General features: G+C 45.9%; 1 protein-coding gene across 1 annotated transcript in view; it reads left to right on the top strand.

Annotated features, from left to right (window-relative positions):
- Positions 1–313: 313 nt before the first annotated feature.
- Positions 314–20579, top strand: part of LOC134346386 (serine/threonine-protein kinase NIM1-like) — a 36921-nt gene continuing 16655 nt past the window's right edge. The window contains exon 1 of the mRNA XM_063047742.1: positions 314–402. The gene's annotated coding sequence lies outside the window, so the exon portion shown is untranslated. The remainder of the gene's footprint in view (positions 403–20579) is intronic.

A 20579-nucleotide genomic window follows, 5' to 3' on the forward strand; every position in this document is an offset into this window, starting at 1 on the left:
CGGTTGCATCTCAGTTAGAGGTACCTCTGCGCATCGCAGTATTTCCACTACTGTAACGCTGTCTGCAGCGCGATCGGGCTCGGCCCTGCCAGGGATGAGGCAGGTGCCATAGAAATGCAGCCTCCTGGGAAACTTGTCAATCACTGCAGCGGTTGCGCAGCAACCGGCAAACACACTGTTTCCCGGGGTCGGCCATCAATCACGAGCCAAGAGACGCGTTGATTGGTGGCGATGCAGGTTGGAGTCCCGCCTATACGCCGGCCTCCGCCTGCCATTGGCGGGAAGGCCGCTGTCAGTCAGAACGGAGCGGCGGCCGGCGGGGCAGGTTCGGTTTGGCGGCTGCGGTGCAGAACCGGCAGGGACCGGAGCCGGGCAGCTGCAGCGTATAGGGACATCCAACAGGTGAGGCAGAGCTAGCGAACATCATCGGTCGGTTCACAGGTAGAGGGTTAATAGACTATGTTCAGGGTGTGGTGTATAGAGAGCAAAGGGTTAATGCACCGTGCATGGTTTGGTTTATGGGGGAAAGGGGTTAATTGACACAGGGTGTGAACAATAGGAGGGAGAAAGGAGTTAATGGCCTTATAGGGTGTGAATTACGGGGGGAAGGGGCTAAGAGACTTTCAGGGTGTTGTCTGTAAGGACAAGGCTGTGAACTATGGGGGCGCGGAGTTAATACACTGTGTACAGAATGTGGTTTATGGGAAGTAAGGGGTTAATAGACTACGCAATGTGGTATATGGAGGTGAAAAGTTAATAGACTTCAGGATGTGCTTTATGGAGGGCAAGGGGTTAATAGATTATGTTCAGTGTGTGGTTTATGAGGAGCAAGGTGTTAATAGACTATAAACAGTGAGGTTTATGGGGTGAAAGGGGTTAATAAACTGTATACAGGGTATGACCTCTTGATGGCAAGGGGTTAGTTGGTTCTACAGAGTGTGGTCTATTGAGTGCAAGGAGTTAATGGACTTTGTACAAATCTTTTGAGTAGATTTACAGGGTTATAATATTACTGGATCAGTCTATTGAAGTGGATCAAGGGTTAATAGGATATATGTATTCGATAGAATTCTTTGAGGGGATCAGGGGTTAATTGACAGTATGCACAGGGTGGAATCTGTTGACGAGATTCAAGGATTAATAACCTGTTTCAATAGAGGAGATTCAGGGGTAAATAACCTGTTTCAATAGAGGAGATTCAGGGGTTAATAATCTGTATCAATAAAGGAGATTCAGGGGTTAATAACCTGTAACAATAGAGGAGATTCAGGGGTGAATAGTCTGTATCAATAGAGGAGATTCAGGGGTTAACAACCTGTATCAGAGAAAATTCAGGAGGCTAATGATGTGTGTAAGATTCAATCTACTGAAGATGTTCAAGTATAGACTGAGAGTGCTCTGTATTGACTGGACTCGATAGTTAATAGACCGAACAGGTTGAAGATGATTGATCGAAGGTGATCACTGGTTAATGCATGGTATTCAGGACACCTGCTGGTAGAATCTCAGCAGATGAATACTCAGGAGTGTTATCATGCTAAAGATTAATGATTAGCTTTATTTGTCCACGCGTACAATGAAATGCATCATTTACTGTCTGAGGATGTGCTGCATGCATTGTGCTTCTCATACCAACACAGCATGCCCAGAACTTCCTAACCCTAACTTGTACGCCTTTGGGATGTGGGAGGGACCTGGAGCACTTGGGGGAAACTCACGCGGTCACGGAGAGAACGTACAAACTCCTTACAGACAACAGCAGGAATTGAACCCAGATTGCTGGCCCTATAAAGTGTTGTACTAACTGCTACACGACCATGTCATCCCTGGGCTCAAATGCACTTATTGCAGAGTCTCAGTGCGTGATGTTATATTCACGGATGGGTTAAATCACTCAGTGTGAGGGATATGATGGTGCAGTCTCACTCGGTGATGAATTTACCGGACTAGTAACCTATGCTGGCACACACCAGGGTAATGGTTAGCGTAACGCTTTATAACAGCACTGAGCAGGGGTCAATTCTTGCTGCAGTCTGTAGGTTTAGGCTAGCACAAGAGGACACAGGTTTAAGGTGCTTGGAAGTAGGTACAGAGGAAATGTCAGGAGTAAGTTTTTTACACAGAGGGTGGTGAGTGTGTGGAATGGGCTGCTGGTGATGGTGGTGGAGGCGGATACGATGGGGTCTTTTAACAGACTCCTGGACAGGTACGTGGAGCTTAGAAAAATAGAGGGCTATGGGCAACCCTAGGTAATTTCTATAGTACGTACATGTTCGGCAGAGCTTTGTGGGTCAAAGGGCCTGTATTGTGCTGTCGATTTTCTGTGTTTCCATGTTCTCCCCCGTGACTGCGTGGGTTTCCTCCGGGTGCTCTGGTTTCCTCCCACATTCCAAAGACGTACGGTTAGGGTTAGTGAGTTGTGGTGGGGTATGTTGGCACCAGATGTGTGGTGACTGTTGCGGGCTGCCCCCAGCACATACCTGGAGTGTGTTCATCATTGATGCAATAAAAAAGGTGGATTTTAGTGGCTGTTTGGATTAGTATTGGTAACGATCGGCATGAAAATGACCAGATTGTGATGAGAGTGACCTACTTGGTCCCCATTACACTGCTGCCGTTTAGAGCAACAATGAAGTCTCTTTGCTGTTTCTGTAACAACTTTTTTTTTTGACTAGCGAGAGTTGTTAGCCCTGAGCCAAACTGCCAAATCTGGAGGATCGGTGGACCATTCTTACTCTGGCCTCTACCCTTTGACCTGTTTGTCATGGGTGACCCTACCAAGAGCCAAAGCACAAAGCCCTGACTCCAGCCAACGTAGCTCTCCGGGTCATTGAAGCACACAGGCCTCCAAATCCAGCGAGGTTGTAGTCCTCTTGGACGATAAGACTAACTAGTTGTCTCATATCCTCAGGGAAGGGATCTGGTGCCCTCGGCCAGATTAGTTGTGTGAGTGTGAAATAAACAAGTGAGGCCCTCAGTTGTATTGGTTTATTGTTGTCAGTGAAAAACTTGTCTTGTTCATACAGGTCAGATCATAAAACCATAACAATGCAGAATAGAGTGTAACAGTTGCAGAGAAAGTGCAGAGCAGGCAAACAATAAGGTGCAAGGGTCATCATGAGGTCAAAAGTCCAGTTTTATCAGACAAGACATCCATTCAGTAGCAATAAGAGTGGGGTAGAAGTTGTCCTTGAGCCTGGTGGTACATGCTTTTGTTCTCTTGTATCTTCTGTGCCCGTGGGCACGTGGCCAAGTGGTTAAGGCATTGGACTAGTGACCTGAAGGTCGTGAGTTCGAGCCCCAGCCGAGGCAACGTGTTGTGTCCTTGAGCAAGGCACTTAATCACACATTGCTCTGCGCCGACACCGGTGCCAAGCTGTATGGGTCCTAATGCCCTTCCCTTGGACAACATCAGTGTTGTGGAGAGGGGAGACTTGCAGCATGGGCAGCTGCTGGTCTTCCATACAACCTTGCCCAGGCCTGCGCCCTGGAGAGTGAAGACTTTCCAGGCACAGATCCATGGTCTCGCAAGACTGACGGATGCCTTTATTTTTTATTTTTTTTATCTTATGTGCAACGGGAGGAGGGAGAGGCGAGAATATTCAGGGCTCATTGACTGGCCCTGCTGGTGTACCAAGGCAGCGAGAAGTGTAGGGTCAAAGGAGGGGAGGCTGGGTTCTGTGAGGTGCTGAGCTGTGTCCGTGACTCTGCAAGTTCCTGTGGTCACGAGCAGAGTTCCTGTACCAGGCAGTGCTGCAACCAGATGGAATGCTTTCTACAGTGCGTCAGTAACAACTGGTAAGGGTCATTGGGGACATGCTGAATTCCTTTAGCCTCCTGAGGAAAGGGGTGTTGGTGAGCTATCTTGGCCATGACCTCTATGCTGTTGGACTCGGGATAGACTATTAGTGACACTCACCTCCAGGACCCTCAGCTCCATTGACCAGGCGGGAGCAGATGCACTGGCCCCTTTCCAAAACCAGTGGCCAGCTCTTCCGTCTTGTTCACACCGAGGGAAGTGTTGTTGTCATGACAACATGCCTCGATGCTCTCCATCCCCTTCCTGCACTCTGACTCATTCTCATTTGAGATTTGCCCCTCTCCCTCTCCGTGTTGGAGTGTGCACCTTGTAACAAGTTAATGTTTGTCAATCTGTCCATGAACTTGAAGGCTGTGTTCCGACATGGCGGACTCCCTCCCTGCCCAGTGACCTGCCAAGCACACCTCGCAAACAGCTGGGCACAAGGCCCTGCATCAGCAGAGTGTCCCTGAGACAAGACAAGCCACAGCCTGATACATTCACAGCTTCACACCTTGTACTGGGGGGGGGGGGCGGCATAGAGGGATACAGGTGTGAGGGGGTAGCCCTGGGGTCCTCAGAATGTCTGGAAGCTTCAGGAAAACTTTGGTAAGGAAAGTTCCTCCCCAAACTACTGCTTCGTATTCCTCCCTCAGCTGATGGATACGTGTTCCTCCATGTAGGTCAGTGGATAGTGAGAACTCAGGATTAAAGAATCGTACGGTGTGGACTTGGCTCCCTCTACACTGTCCCATCACACACTCCCGGGGTCAGACACAGAGTGAAGCTCCCTCTACACTGTCCCATCACACACTCCCAGGGTCAGACAGAGTGAAGCTCCCTCTACACCGTTGCATCACACACTCCCGGTGTCAGACACAGAGTGAAGCTCCCTCTACACTGTCCCATCACACACTCCCGGGGTCAGACACAGAGTGAAGCTCCCTCTACACTGTCCCATCACACACTCCCGGGGTCAGACACAGAGTGAAGCTCCCTCTACACTGTCCCATCACACACTCCCGGGGTCAAATTCATAGAACAGTACAAGCCCTTTGACCCTTAATGTTCTTCTGACTTTTTTTAACCTAGTCTAAGATTAATCTAACCCTTCCCCCACCCCCCGCCCCACGTAGCCTGCCGTTTTTCTATCGTCCTTAAATGTCCCTAATGTAACTGAATCTACCACCACTCTGGCAAGGCACTCCACACTCCCACCTCTCTCTCTCTCTCTCTCTCTCTGTAAATAAAAACCTACCTCTGACTTTCCTCCAATCACTTTAAAATGTCCATTACGCCCTGGGAAAGTCTCTCTGGCTGTCCATTTCACCTCTGCCTCAATATCTTGCACACCTCCATCAAGTCATCTCATGTCCTTCGCTCCAAAGTGAAAATCCCTATTTCGCAAAGAATGAGTTTCCTTCGGCATTTTGTGTGTGTTTGCTCAAGATTTCCAGATTCTGCAGAATCCTCAAGATTCAAGGTTGTTTACTGTCATTTGCCAGTACGCCAGTGTAACGGAGAATGAAATCATTGTTACTCTGGATCCGAAGCAGCTCAAAAACACACAAAAAGCATAAAGAACACAATAGAGAAACAGAGAAAAATGCAATAAATATTAAAGCAATCCTCTCAAGCACAATGTCCAAGTAACTCTTTGACTTTGATTGTATATACTCTCAGTGGTGAGGAAAATGATCCCATATTACATGTATTTGTTGGAAAAAGTATGTGAACCTTTGCTGTCAGTAGCTGGCTGTGACCCCCCCCCCCCGCCCCGCCACCCGTACAACAATAATTTCAGCCAAACATTTCCACTGTTGATCACTCCTGCACATCAGCTTCGAGAAATTTTGGGCCATTCCTCCTTACAAAACTGCTCCAACTCTGGGATGTTGGTGGGCTTCCTTGCATGAACTGTTTCCTTCAGGTCCTTCCACAACAATTCTATAGGACTAAGGCCAGGACTTTGACTCCGCCATTCCAAAGAACAAATTTTTTTCTTTTTAAACTATTGTTGTTCATTTACTCTTGTCTTTCAGCTCATTGTCTTGTTGCATTGTCCAATTTCTATTAAGCTTCATGTGACGGACTGCTGCCCTGATATTCTCCTGTGAAATGTCTTGTTACAGTTTTGAATTCATTGTTTCCTCAATAATTGCAAGCAAAGCTGCCCAAAACCATGATGCTCCTTCCACCATGCTTCACATTTGAGATGAGATTTTGGTGTTGGTGTGCAGTGCCCTCTTTCCTCCAAACATAGCAGTGTGTACTTCTGCCAAAATTTCAACTTTTGTCTCATCTGTCCACAGAACATTGCCCCAGAAGCATTGTAGAACATCCAGGTGGTCTTTTGCAAACTTGAGACATGCAGCAAATTTGTTTAAAGAGAGCAGTGGTTTCTTCCATGGTGTCCTTCCGTGAACACAATTCTTGTTCAATGTTTATACATGAACAGAGACTTTAGCAAGTTCTAGAGATTTCTACAGGTCTTTTGCTGTTACCCTTGGGTTCTTTTTCATCTCCTTCAGCATTGCAGGATGCAGGATGTGATCTTTGCAGGATGCCCACTCCTAGGGAGAGTAGCAATCATACTGAGTCTCCTCCATTTGTAGACAACTTCTCTTATTGTGTACTGATGAACAGTCATGTCTTTAGAAATGCTTTTGTAGCCTTTTTCAGCTTCGTGCATCTCTACAATTCGTCTTCTAAGGTCCTCTGAAAGTTGTTTTGATCGAGGCATGGTGCACATAAACAGATCTTTCTTGAGAGCAGGCTCTGTCAGTAACCTGACTTTGTGTGTCGTTTTTATATGGCAGGGCAACTCTGCAATCCACACCTCCAATCTCATCTTATTGATTGGAACACCTGACTCCAAATAGCGTTTGTAGAAGGCATTACCCCAGAGGGTCACATACATTTTCCAATAAAAACATGTAATATTGGATAATTTTTCTCAATAATTAAAAGAACAAATATAATGTTTTTTGTGTTATTTATTTAATTGGGTTCTCTTTATCTAGTTTTAGGACTTCCATGAAGATCTGATCACATTTTAGGTCATTTATGCAGACATAGAGAAAATTGTACAAGGTTCACAAACTTTCTAGCACCACTGTAAGATTAACCCATACAGTGCCTATAAAACGTATTTCTCCCCCTCCCCCAAAAGTTTTGATGTTTTATTGTTTTACAACATTGAATCACAGTGGATTTAATTTGGCTTTTTTGACACTGATCAACTGAAAAAGATTCTTTCATGTCAAAGTGAAAACAGATCTCTATAAGGTGATCTAAATTAATTACAAATATAGAACAAAATAATTGATTGTATAAGTATTCACCCATTTCAAGCCAGTGTTTAGTAGATGCAACTTTGGCAGCAATTACAGCCTTGAGTCTGTGTGGATAGGTCTCTATCAGCTTTGCACACTTGGATATTGCAATTTTTCCCCATTCTTCTTTACAAAACTGCTCAAGCTCTGTCAGATTGCTCGGTGATCGTGAGTGAACAACCCTTTTCAAGTCCAGCCACAAATTCTCAATTGGACTGAGGTTTGGACTCTGACTTGGCTACTCCAGGACATTAACTTTGTTGTTCTTAAGCCATTCCTGTGTAGCTGTGGCTTTATGCTTGGAGTCATTGTCTTGCTGGGAAACAAATCTTCTCCCAAGTGGCAATTCTCATCAGATTTTCCTCCAGGATTCCCCTGTATTCTGCTGCATTCATTTTACCCTCAACCCTCACTAGCTTTCCAGGGCCTGCTGCAGTGAAACATCCCCATAGCATGATCCAGCCACCACTATGCTTCATGGTAGGGATGGTGTGTTTTTGATAATGTGCAGTGTTTGGACTGATGGCCCAAAAGCTTGATTTTGGTTTCATCAGACCATAGAACCTTCTTCCAGCAGACTTCAGTCTCCCACGTGCCTTCTGGCAAACTCAAAGCCAAACTTTCATATGGGTTTTTTTTTCAACAGTGGCTTTCTCTTTGCCACTCTCCCATAAAGCTGTGACTGGTGAAGCCCCTGGGGAACGGTTGTTATATGCACAGTCTCTCCCATCTCAGCCACTGAACCTTGTAACTCCTCCAGAGTTGCCATGGGCCTCTTGGTGGCCTCCTTCACTAGTCCCCTTCTTGCACGGTCACTCAGTTTTCGAGGACGGCCTGCTCTAGGCAGATTTACAGCTGCGCCATATTCTTTCCATTTCTTGATGATTGGTTTAACTGTAGTCCAAAAGATATTCAGTGGCTTGGAAATTTTCTTGTATCCATCTCCTGGCTTGTGCTTTTCAATAACCTTTTCATGGAGTTACTTGGAGTGTTCTTTTGTCTTCATGGTGCAGTTTTTGCCAGGATACTGACTCACCAGCAGTTGGACCTTCCAGATACAAGTGTACTTTTACTACAATCAAATGAAACACCTTGACTGCACACTGTGATCTCCATTTATCTAATTATGTGACTTCTAAAATGAATTATCTACCATCTGTGATGATTTGGTGTGTCATATTAAAGGGTGTGAATACTTATGCAATCAATTATTTTGTTTTATCTTGTTACGTACCCCATAACTGGGTTGCCAAACCAGCAGAAATAGAACACTTGTTGGAGTTTGTGATTACTAGGAACTAATAAAGTTTTATTAAAGAAATAAGTAATACAGTACACTAATCGCAAGGATATAAATCTAACAGGTTAGCAATGATAGTATACACATATACACAGAAATAGGGTAATAGGAATCAACCAAGCTCTATTGCAGTCTAGGGGTAAAATGATCAGTCTTAAGTGAAGCAGAGTTCAGTTCAGTCTAACGCAGTTCGGAGTAATCGCTGTTGTCGTACCGTTGGAGAGAGAGAGAGAGATGCAGTTGGTTTCAGGCAAACCTTTCGATGCCTTCTGATCCAGCTGTGGTCACCGACTGTGACCCCTCCGTCCCGGATGCGATCGTTCTTCCGTGGTGAACCCGGCACCCAGGCAAGGGCGGACACACACCAGGTTCCCACCGATTGTACCTTTACACCCTGTGAGCCTCTGACCGATTCCCACAAACCGGTCCTCCAAACTCCCACCACCTTGTGGGGCACACTGCTCTTTCCAGGGTCTCGTGGCATGTGTGTCCCGTGCCTTAGCAAACCTGCTATTTTTATCCCCCTGCTGGGGTATCACCTGTCCATCAAACTTCAAACAGTTCAGGTTCAAAGCAAACGGCCTGTCGCAGATGCCAACGTCAGAATTGTGTTTCTTTCTCGTTAATCTCTCTCTTCTCTCTTATTAGCATTTTGAATATTTCTCCATTGTCTTCCGTTATCTTTCTCATTAGCATCATCCGTCCGGTAGCTCTGCTTGGCGTCATACATGACAATATTATTTGTAATTAATTTAGATCACTTTGTGGAGATCTGTTTTCACTTTCACACAAGAGTCATTTTTTGTTGATCAGTGTCAAAAAAGCCAAATTAAAACTAACACAGAATGCTGGTGGAACTCAGCAGGTCAGGCAGCATCTACTACAGAGGGGAATAAACAGTCAAAATTTTGTGCAGAATCTTGTTTTCAGGAAATATCTCCTTGGTTGCATCTCTGGTTGCTGACGTTAGTTAAATTTTGCTGGTTTATTTTAATTTAATCTTCAGTAGCTTTCAAGTGTTTCCCTTCAAAGAAATTCATGTACCACATCCTGAATAACAAAGTAAGGCAGCTTTAAAGGAAGCCTTCGGCAACTGGCTGCATTGACTCGCAGATGTGATGCTGTAACCAGCTGGTTACGAAAGCTCCCATCGGTCCCCAGCTCCACACTGCTCATTAATTGGCTCATTTACATATGAATGTCTTCATGGAGTGTCCATCAGCTACGCGAATGTGCAAACTCGGGATGTTTGGTGTTTTATTGGAATCAGGGGATGGAAATGCTACACCTACCCATTCACCTCCTCCCTCACCTCCATTCAGGGCCCCAAACAGAGAGGCAACACTTTCCCCGTGAATCTGCTGGGGTCCGTTATTATATCCAGTGCTCCCGATGCGGCCTCCTCTACACTGGTAAGACCGGCCAGAAATTGTGGGACTGCTCCTTTGAGCACCTCCACTCCATCTGCCAAATGGAGCCAAACAATTTAATTCCAATTCCCATTCCCATTTCCATCCCAACATGTCAGTCCATGGCCTCCTCTACTGCCACGATGAGGCCACACTCAGGGTGGAGGAGCAACACCTTGTATTCTGCGTGGGTAGCCTGCAACCTGATGGCATGAACATCATATAACCATATAACAATTACAGCACGGAAACAGGCAATCTTGGCCCTTCTAGTCCGTGCCGAACGCTACTCTCACCTAGTCCCACTGACCTGCACTCAGCCCATAACCCTCCATTCCTTTCCTGTCCCTATAACTATCCAAATCGATTTCTCCTTCTGGTAAAAATAATTTTCCCTACCCCCTCCTCCTCATCTTCTATTCCCCACTCTGGCCTCTTACCTCTTCTCACCCGCCTATCATCTTCCCCTGGATTCCCTCCTCCTTTCCTTTCCCCTATGGCCCTATCAGATTCCTTCCTCCAGGCCCATTACCCTTACTGACCCAGCTGGCTTTATCTATCACCTTCCGCTCCCTGCCCCCCTGCTTCCTTTTTATTCCGGTGTCTTCCTCCTTCCTTTCCAGTCCTGCAGAAGGACCTCGGTCTGAAACGTCGACTGTTCATTCCCCTCCTGCCTGGCCTGCTGAGTTCCTGCAACATCTTGTGTGTGTTGCTCTGGGCTTGCAGCTCCTGCAGAATCTCTTGTGAGGTCACCACCTGCCGTGGGGTTGGTCAAGGGCGACCTTGTTGCAGTTAGTAAAATCACAAAGTTGTTGGGCTGTCCCAGGTCGGTGAGTCAGTGAGTTCAAGGGTCCCACCTTCGGCTCGTCTGGGGGACGACACAAAGGACAGAGTGCGAAGGTCAGGAGACTGAAGTACAATAGCTGGAGACTGGAGACCGGTGGCATGGATGCCTGTCCTGGAGTTGAAGGTGTGTGGGTGTGTGTGGAAAGGGGGTGGGGGGAAAGGGGTTTGTTTTGCTCTTCGGCTATTGTTTCGTTTTTGTTTTGTTGTGTTCTATGTTGTGCGGTCCAGCACCGTGCGTTTTCTAAGTTGGCACAGATATGTGTGACGACTTTTGCAGGCTGCCCCCAGCACACTGTTGGTTTTATTGGTTATTAATTCAAACGATGTATTCCTTGTGTCCATGCGATGTATGAATCTGAATCTGAAATCCTGGGGAGCTCAGACAAGGTAGTTGTTCCCGATCTTTCCCTCGAGGTAGGGGGGTCTAAAGCTCAAGGCCGTGGGTTTAAACAGACAGGAGGCATTTACAAAGCACTTGAGGACCAACATTTTTACCCGGTATATGGAGGTAGACCGTGAGACTCAGCAGAATTCAGCCATTTGCCCATCACGCCTGCTTCGCCGTTCAGAGTCCAAAGTACATTTATTGTCAAAGTCTGTATCAATTATACAACCTTCAGGTTCATCTCCTAACTAGCAGCCACAAAACAAAGAGACCCAGAAGGACCCTTATTTTAAAAAAGACTGTCAAACACCTAGTGTACACAGAGAAAAAAGACATTGTGCCCATAAAAAGTAAAAGAACCCTAAAAAAAGTAGACCGTCAAACACCCAACGTGTAGAGGGGAAAAAAACCACAAGCAAATAGTGTTCTGAACTGAAGTCCTCAAGAGTCACAAAGTTCAGCAGAGATCAGCGCAGAGCTGAGTAAACCTCATGAAGTAGTGATCTGAACTGGCCTGCCCTCGTCTCGGGCCCTGATACCCTGACCCTTTCAATCTGACCCTGACCCTTTCAATCTGACCCTGACCCTTTCAATCTGACCCTGACCTTTTCAATCTGACCTGGGGCCTGAATCGATCTCCAAACACTGGGTTCAATCGCTTCGATGCGCTGATCCTTCCGATTCGATTATGGCTGATTCATTTTCCCTCTCAACTCCATTCTCCTGCCTGTTCCCTGAAATCTTTGATTAATCAAGAAACTATCAACCTCTGCCTTAAATAAGCCCCATAACTCGGCCTCCACAGCCGTCTGTGGCAATGAATTGCACAGATTCACCAACCCATGGTGAAAGAAGTTCCTCACATCTCTGTTCTAAAGGTACGTCTCTCTAGTCAGAGGCTGTGCCCTCTGGACCTACGCTCCCCCACGATAGGAAGCATCCTCTCCACATCCACTCTGTCTAGGCTTTTCAATATCTGATAGGTTTCAATGAGATCTCCTCATTCTTCTAAAATCCAGCGAGTACAGGCCCAGAGCCTGTAGGCACATGGCCAAGTGGTTAAGGCATTAGACTAGCGACCTGAAAGTCGTGAGTTCGAGCCCCAGCCAAGGCAACGTGTTGTGTCTTTGAGCAAGGCACTTAACCACACATTGCTCTGCGATGACACCCGTGCCAAGCTGTATGGGTCCTAATGTCCTTCCCTTGGGCACATTGGTATCGTGGAGAGGGCAGACTTGCAGCATGGGCAACTGCTGGTCTTCCATACAACCTTGCCCAGGCCTGCGCCCTGGAGAGTGAAGACTTTCCAGGCACAGATGCATGGTCTTGCAAGACTAACAGATGCCTTTACTTTACTTTACAGGCCCAGAACCATCAAATGCTCCTCGTGCATTAACTCTTTCATTCTGGGGATTATTCTTGTGAATCTCCTCTGGACCCTCTCCAATGCCAGTGCATCTTTTCTTAAATAAAGGGTCCAAAACTGTTCACAATACTCTGTGCAGTCTGACCAATTCTTTATAAAGCCTCAGCATTACATCCTTGTTCTTTTATTCTAGTCCTCTTGATTGAAATGATGCTAACGTTGCATTTTCCGTCCTCACCACTGACTCAACCTGTGGGAGTTGAGGCAGGTACATTAACAGGATTTAACAGGTACATGCGTTGGAAAGGTTTGAAGGACGATGGGCCAAACACGGTCAATGGGACCAGCTTAGATAGGAATTTTCAAGATTCAAGATAGTTTAATATCATTTCCTGTGTAAGAGTATAAAGGAGAACAAAATAATTGTTATTCCAGATACGATGCAACACAAAAACACACAATAAGATAATTAACACAATAATAAAAAAAACAATAAATATAAATACATAAAATAGTTTACATTGATTATATTCATGGGTTGTACACGTACATAGGTTGGCAGATAATAAAGTCATGGTGAAGTTAATGGATGGTGGTGTTGAGCAGACTTGCTGCTTGGGGAAAGTGACTGCTTATGTGTCTGGTGGTCCTGGTGTCGATTCTATGTAGCCTCCTCCCTGTTGGGAGTGGGACAAATAGTCCATGAGCAGGATGGGTGAGACCCTTCATGATGTTACTGGCCCTTTTCCGGAACCTCTCTGTGTCAATGTCCTTGCTGGGGGTAGAGCGGTGCCGGTGATGCGTTGGGCAGTTGTGACTACCCGTCGTAAAGCCCCCTTGTCCGCTGTGGTGCAGTTTCCGTACCAGCAGTGATGCCCTGTACATCTGTAGAACTTTGGTCAATGTGGAGTTCTGAAAGGTCCCTTCGCATTCGTCCTTTGCTCTGGTTATCGATTTTTGTAAACGGCAGTCTCTTTGATGCTTTGCACCGTGCTGATGTTCCAAAGCAACAGCTTCTTATTCGATGGAAAAAACACATTAGATTAGATTATGAGGACACTCAGTCCTCATTTATTGTCATTTAGAAACGCATGCATTAAAAAATGATACAGCGTTCCTCCGGTATGATATCACAGAAACACAAGACAGACCAAGACTAAAACTGACAAAAGCCACATAATTATAACATATAGTTACAACAGTGCAAAGCAATACCATAATTTGATAAAGAGCAGACCATGGGCACGGTTTAAAAAAAAGTCTCAAAGTCCCGAGAGCCCCAAGATCTCACGCAGACGGTTGAAGGGAGAAACTCTCCCTTCCATGAGCTACCAGCGCCACAAACTTGCCGATGCAGCACCCTGGAAGCACCCGACCACAGTCCAACTCTGTGTCCGTCCAAAACTCACTGTATTTCACTGTCTGTTTCGATGTACATGTGACAACTAAAGCTCCTCTAAATAAAAGGAAAGATTTAATCTTTAAATCTTTCTCTTTCTTTCACGGCTTATGTCAGTGATGATAAACCTGGCTCTGACTCTGACTCTGGGGAGGTTTCTCTTGGTCCTGGTGAATGGCGGCTCAGGAAAAGGGACGAATAAGGGCAGGATTCAGTTTGCCATGCTCCTCTCTACTGGGGGAGGCTGTCGAGGGGACTGGGGGTACAGTGGCCAGGGACATCAGCCATGACATTATTCAATGTCCTTACTGGGATAGGTTCAAAGGGCAGAATGACACATCTGAACTCTCCACATCCCCCTCTCTCTCACCCTCTCCTCTTCCCTCAGTCTCTCCTTCCCTCAGTCTTCCTCTCTCTCTCCCCATCCCTCAGTCTTTGTGTGTGTGTGTGTGTCTCTCTCTCTCACCCTCGATCTGTCTCTCTCTTCCCCCGCCCCTCCCTGTTTCTCTGTCTCTCTCCCTCAGTCCCTCTCTTGCATTCTCTGCACGTCTCTCTCTGTCTCCCTGTCTCACTCCTCTGGCCCTTCTCCCCCCTGTCTGTGCCATATCCTGTACTCTGGAACAGTGCGGTCGTTGGGATTATTGCATTATTTACTGACCGTTCCCTTGCCAACGGTGATTCCTCTGTCACCTCACTTACTGCTCTTATCCACTGGAGATTAACCTGTGCTCGCAGCAGGTCGATGAGGGATTGTCTAACACAGCTGAATGTGAACCTTCGGCAGATCCTCATCCCCTCGAATCCCCCTGCCCTGCCAAGGAACAAGCAGGGGTCAGGGGTCAGAGGTCACTGTGTGGTGACCCATGACATGCCTCTGTCCTCGGCCTCATGTGGGTCAGGGGAGAGAACAGTCGGAGCTTCTTGCTCGCGCAAGCAAACAGGAGAGGGTTAACCAGCAACTCCTCATGGCCCTGTGTGGCCAGTGGATTAACAGACAGCAGAGGGAAGCATCTGGTCTCTCTCACAGAACCACCCCCCAAGGTTTTTATTTGTCGCACGTACATCGAAACATTGGCACATACAGTGAAACGTGCCGTTTGCATCAAGGACCAAGGGTATGGGGTGGCAGCCCGCGAGCATCTCCGTGCGGCCCTTGCCTGCAACATAGTGACCCCAACCTGTGTGTCTGTGGGACGTGGGAGGAAACCAGGGCACCCGGAGGAAACCCACACGGTCACGGGGAGAACGTCGAACTCCTTACAGGTAGGGGTGGAAACTGAATGGGTTGCTGGTGTGTTAGCCGCGACCCTGCTGTGCCGTCCCATTTGTAAAGTAGTTATTAACAGGAGGCTTTATTAATGTGGGATATCATCAATACCGGACCGTCATTGATATGAGGTTATCACTGATATGGGAATCATTCACGTTGGAGAGTCACTGCTGTTGTACAATGGGAATGGGGAACAGGACTGTTTTGTTTTAGATTATGAGAACACTCAGTCCTCTTTTATTGTCATTTAGAAATGCATACATGCATTAAGAAACGATACAATGTTTCTCCAGAGTGATATCACGGAAAACAGTACAGACCAAAGACTAACACTGACAGAACCACATAATTATAACATATAGTTACAGCAGTGCAAAACAATACCATAATTTGATGAAGAACACACCATGGGCACGGTAAATAAAGTCTCAAAAGTCCCTGAGTCGATTGACTCCCGAGTCCCCGATTGCAGGTGGCAAAAGGGAGAAACTCCCTGCCATAAACCTCCAGGCACCGTCAATTTGCCGATACCCTGGAAGCAGCCGACCACGGTCGACCCCGAGTCCATCCGTCCCAAAACTTCGAGCTTCCGACCAGCCTCTCTGATACAGCCTCCCGAGCGCCATCCTCTGCCGAGCGCCTTCGACCTCTCCCCCGCCACTGAAACACGCAAAGCCAAGGATTTCGGGGCCTTCCGCTCCGGAGATTCCGGTTACCACACAGTAGCAGCGGCAGCGAAGCGGGCATTTCAGAAGTTTTCCAGATGTTCCGCTGTGCTCTCACGTCTGTCTCCATCAAATCAGGATTGTGCACACTAATAAATGACCCATTAGCCTCAGAAGCACAGTGAGTAACCCGGCCTGTTACAGCGCTGGAATTTGGAGTTTAATTCCAGCGCTGTCCATATCCATAAGAAGTTTGTACGTCCCTCCTGTGAGTGCATGGGTTTCCGCCCACAGACCAAACTGATGTACTGTACGGGTTAGTAGGGGTGGCATTGTGAATCGTCCTGTGACCAGGCTGGGGTTAAACAGGTGGGTTTCTGGGCAGTGCGGCTGGGTTTGTTGGGCTGGTTTGTTCCACACCATATCTCTAAATCAATACGATATTGACAGGCGACAGTTATCAGTCCTGACGAAGGGTCTCGACCCGGAACGTCAACTGTACCTCTTTCTATAGATGCTGCCTGGCCTGCTGCATTCACCAGCATTTTGTGTGTGTTGACAGTTAACAATAATCACAGAGCACTCCGGTTCTGAATCAGGTTTAATGTCACCGGCACAGGTTGTGAAATCTGCCGTTTCACAGCATCACTACATTGCAATACATAATAATAAAAGCTGTAAAGTATAACATGTGTAACTTAAAAAAAATAATGCCAAAAGAGAGGACAAATTAGTGAGGTAGTGTTCATGGGTTCAATATCCATTCAGAAATCTGATGGCAGAGGGGAAGAAGCTGTTCCTGAAACATTGAGTGTGTGCCTTCGGGCTCCTGTACCTCCTCCCTGATGGTAGCGATGAGAAGAGGGCAGGTCCTGGGTGATGGGGGTCTGTAATGATGGATGCTGCCTTTTTCAGGCACCATTGCTCTATGAAGGTGTCCTGGATACTGGGGAGCCTAGTGCCGATAGTTAACAAATTTCTCGACACACACCGTTGATAATAGAGCTGACTCTGATTCTGATGATGGAGCTGACTGAGTTTGCAACTTTCTGCAGCTTTATCTGACCCTGAGCAGTGGCCCCTCCAGACCAGATGGTGATGCAGCCAGTTAGAACGCTCTCCGCTCATTAGTGATAAAGTTAACAATTTAGATGTAGCCGTCAAAGGGCTGAAACACACACAAAATGCATCTGTGGGGAAAAAGCACAGGTTCTGCCGAAGGGTCTTGGCCTGAAACGTTGACTGGTTAATCTTTTCCATAGATTCTGCCTGACCTGCTGAGTTCCTCCAGCATTTTATGTGTGTTGCTCTGGATTTCCAGCATCATCGGATTTTCCCTTGTTTATTAATGAAGGGCTGTTATTAATACAGGAGGGTGATTGGTGCTGGCTGTTATTTAAACAGTGGCCCATTAACAGACAATTGTTATTGAGAGTGAGTCATTAGTACGAGGCATGGATAACAACAGGGGAGTCCTTAGTGTTGGATCTTCACTAACCAAGGGGAGTACAACGTCATCACAGAGTAGATGCTGGGTGTAACATGAATATAAGGAAGGACAAGCCAATGACTGGGTACAAATGCAGACAGAGCAAAAAGATTGTACCACAGAGGCAAAATTCAAATGAGTGAAGAATATAGGGCTGAAGGTGCTGTATTTAAATGCACGTAGCATTCGGAATAAGGTGGATAAACTCATGGTGCAATTACAAATTGGTGGGTATGACGTTGTGGGCATCACTGAGTCGTGGCTGAAAGAAGGCCAGAGTTGGGAGCTTAATATCAAAGGATATACTGTGTATCGAAAGCATAGGTGGTGGAGTGGTCTGTTGATAAGAGGTGGAATTACATCTTTAGAAAGAGGCGACATAGGGTCAGAGAATGTTGAATCTTTGTGGGTGGAGTTAAGAAACTGCAAGGGTAAAAAAAATATTATGGGAATCATATAAAGGCCTCCAAATAGTAGTCAAGATGTGAGGTTGAGATTGCAAAGGGAGCTGGAAAAGGCATGTAATAAAGGTAATGACACAATTGTAATGGGGCTTCAATATGCAAGGGGATTTGGAAAATCAGGTTCGTGTCAGATCACAAAACAGAGAATTTGTTGAATGCCCACGAGATGGCTTTTTAGAGCAGCTTGTGCTTGAGTTTACTTGGGGGAAAGGCTATCTTAGATTGGGTGTTGTGTAATAACCCAGATCTTATTAGGGAGCTTAATGTAAAGGAACCCTTAGGAGACAGTGATCATAATATGATTGAATTCGTACCGCCGTTTGAGAGGGAGAAGCATAAGTGATGTGTATCAGTATCGCAGTGGAATAAAGGGAATTACAGAGGCGTGAGGGAGGAGCTTTCCAGGTGGATTGGAGGAGGATACTGGTGGGGATGATGGCAGAGCAGAGATGGCTGAAGTTTCTGGGAATAGTTCACAAGATGCAGGATAGAAATGTCCCACAGAAGAAAAAGATCTCAAATGTCAGGGCTAGGCAACCATGGCTGACAAGGGAAGCTAAGGCCTGCATATGAAGAAAGCTTTTGGTATGCTAGCCTTTATTAATCAGAGCATTGAGTATAGGAGTTGGGATGTAATGTTGAAATTGTACAAGGCATTGGTAAGGCCAGATTTGGAGTATTGTGTACAGTTCTGGTCACTGAATTATAGGAAACATGTCAATAAAATTGAACAAGTACAGAGGAGGTTTACTAGAATGTTGCCTGGGTTTCATCTCCTAAGTTACAGAGAAAGGTTGAACAAATTAGGTCTTTATTCTTTGGAGTGTAGAAGGTTGAGGGGTGACTTGGTAGAGGTATTTAAAATTATGAGGGGGATAGATAGAGTTGAGGTGGATAGGCTTTTTCCATTGAGAGTGGGGGAGATTCAAACAAGAGGACATGAGTTGAGAGTTAAAGAGCAAAAGTTTAGGGGTAACATGAGGGGGAACTTCTTTACTCAGAGAGTGGTAGCTGTGTGGAACGAGCTTCCAGCAGAAGTGGTTGAGGCAGGTTCGATGTTGTCGTTTAAAGTTAAATTGGATAGATATATGGACAGAAAAGGAATGGAGCGTTATGGGCTGAGTGCAGGTCGGTGGGACAGGTCGGTGGGACTAGGTGAGAGTAAGAGTTCGGCACGGACTAGAAGGCCCGAGATGGCCTGTTTCTGTGCTGTGATGGTTATATGGTTATATAAAAACCAAGAGAAAGACATGTAAGGTAGCAAAGGTGAGTGGGAAGCTGGATGATTGGGAAGCTTTTGAAATCCAACAGAAGGCAACTAAAAAGCTGTAAGAAGGGAAAAGATGAAATATGAGGGCAAACTAGCTGTTAATACAAAGCAGGATACTAGAAGTTTTTTCAATTATATAAAGAATAAAAGGAAGGTGAGAGTTCCTATTGGACCACTGGAAAATGATGCTGCTGAGGTAGTAATGGGGGACAAAGAAATGGCAGATGAACTTAATAAGTACTTTGCTTCAGACTTTACTGTGGAAGACACTAACAGTGTGAAAGATATCTGAGTGTCGGGGAGCAGGAGTGAGTGCCATTGCTGTTACAAAGGAAAAAGTGCCATACAAACTGAAAGGTATGAAGGTGGATAAGTCACCTGGACCAGATGGACTACACCCCAGAGTCCTGAGAGAGGTTGCTGAAGAGATAACGGATGTATTGGTCATGATCTTTCAACAATCACTTGATTCTGGCATGGTCCTGAAGGACTGGAAGATTTCAAATCTCACTCCACTCTTTAAGAAGGGAGGAAGACAAAAGAAAGGAAATTATAGGACAATTAGCCTAACCTCACTGGTTGCAAATGTGTTGGATGATGTTTCGGGTACTTGGAGATTAACGATAAAATAAGTCAAAGTCAGCATGGTTTCAGTCAAGGGAAATCTTGCCTGACAAATCTGCTAGAATTGTTTGAGGAAGTAAGAAGCAGGGTGGACAAAGAAGAGGCAGTAGGTGTAATTTTCTTAGGTTTTCAGAAGGCATTTGATAAGGTGCGTCACATGAGAGACTTAACAAGATAAACTTCTATGGCGTTACGTGAGAGATACTGGCATAGTTAGCAGAATGGCTGACAGGCAGGAGGCAGCGAGTGGGAATAAAGGGGATCTTTTCTGGTTGGCTGCCAGTGACTAGTGGTGTTCCTCAGAGGTCAGTATTGGGACCACTGCTTTTCATATTGTTTATCAGTGATTTAGATAATGGAATTGATGGCTTTGTGGCAAAGTTTGTGGATGATACAAACATGGGTGGAGGGGTAGGTAGTGCTGAGGAACCAATGCAATTGCCGCAGGACTTAGACAAACTGGAAGAATGGACAAAAAAGTGACAGATAGAATACAGTGATAAATGTATGTAAGTAAATTTGGTAAAAGGAACAATAGTGCAGAATATTATCTCAATGTGGAGAAAATTCAAACATCAAAGGTACAAAGGGACCTAGGAATCCTCGTGCAAGACTCCCAGAAGGTTAATTTATAGGTTGAGTCTGTGGTAAAGAAGGCAAATGCAATGTTGTCATTTATTTCTAGGAGAATAGAATATAAAAACAAGGAGAAAATGCTGAGCCTTTATAAGTCACTAGTCAGGCTGCACTTGGAGTATTGTCAGTAGTTTTGTGCCCCATATCTCAAAAAGGATATGTTGTCATTGGAGAGAGTCCAGAGGAGGTTCATGAGGATGATTGTGGGAATGAAGGGGTTAACATACGAGGAGCGTTTGGCAGCTTTGGGCCTGTACTCACTGGAATTTAGAATAATCTGTAGGGATCTCATTGAAACCTACCGAAGTTGAAAGGACTAGAT

This window comes from Mobula hypostoma, chromosome 5 (genome assembly GCF_963921235.1).
Source record: "Mobula hypostoma chromosome 5, sMobHyp1.1, whole genome shotgun sequence".
In the NCBI taxonomy this organism is placed as follows: Eukaryota; Metazoa; Chordata; class Chondrichthyes; order Myliobatiformes; family Myliobatidae; genus Mobula; species Mobula hypostoma.